This window comes from Pteropus alecto, unplaced genomic scaffold, assembly GCF_000325575.1.
Source record: "Pteropus alecto unplaced genomic scaffold, ASM32557v1 scaffold59, whole genome shotgun sequence".
NCBI lineage: Eukaryota > Metazoa > Chordata > Mammalia > Chiroptera > Pteropodidae > Pteropus > Pteropus alecto.
The window spans coordinates 5,016,325-5,017,219 of NW_006443292.1; positions in this window are offsets into that span (position 1 = coordinate 5,016,325).

Below are 895 nucleotides of genomic sequence, written 5' to 3' on the forward strand. Positions count from 1 at the left end.
GCTGCCAGGAAACCCGAGCGGGTTGGGGAGCCGCCCGCGCGCCCGAGGCCGGGGTCCCGGAGGCCGGTGGCGCCAGCGGGATCGTCCGGGTCACGCCGGGCCGTGGGCCTTTCCCTCTTTGCGGGGATGTCGGGGAGTGACCGTGTCAGGACGGGTGGCCCCGCACCCGCCGGTGCCCCTCTGCCCGCGGGAGCTGACCCGGGCCGCGCGCGGAAGGGGTGTCCCTGGTCCCGACGCCAGCTCGCTCCGGCGCGGGGAACCGGCCCAGGCCGTGCGGGGAGCCCAGGGTGCGGGCCACAAGCGTTCTGTCGCCGCGGGATTTTTCCCGTCTCGGTTCGGAAACGCGTCCCCACCGGCCCGGCCCGCCCAGCTCCCGTCCGCTGTGCGCCCGGGGCCCGGAGGGTGACCCCATGGCCCAGGGAGCTCGGAGAGGTGACAATGGGGCGGTGCGGGGACCCGACGGTTGGGCCGCGGCTCCAGGACGCCGCCGTGACCTGTGGCTTGGCGCGACAACAGGCGCGGTCACGTTTTCGTCCGACATCGGTATTTCCTGACGCCGGATTAGCGGCCACTGTCCCGCGGTTGTCGCCGAAGAGGACGGCTCTCCGGTGCGCGGGCCTCGGGTCTGACCCGCCCTGCGCCCGGCTCTGCCCCTGCGCGGGCTCCCGTGCGCCTCTGGGCCCCCCGCCGTGACCTGTGGCTTGGCGCGACAACAGGCGCGGTCACGTTTTCGTCCGACATCGGTATTTCCTGACGCCGGATTAGCGGCCACTGTCCCGCGGTTGTCGCCGAAGAGGACGGCTCTCCGGTGCGCGGGCCTCGGGTCTGACCCGCCCTGCGCCCGGCTCTGCCCCTGCGCGGGCTCCCGTGCGCCTCTGGGCCCCGGTGCCCCAGA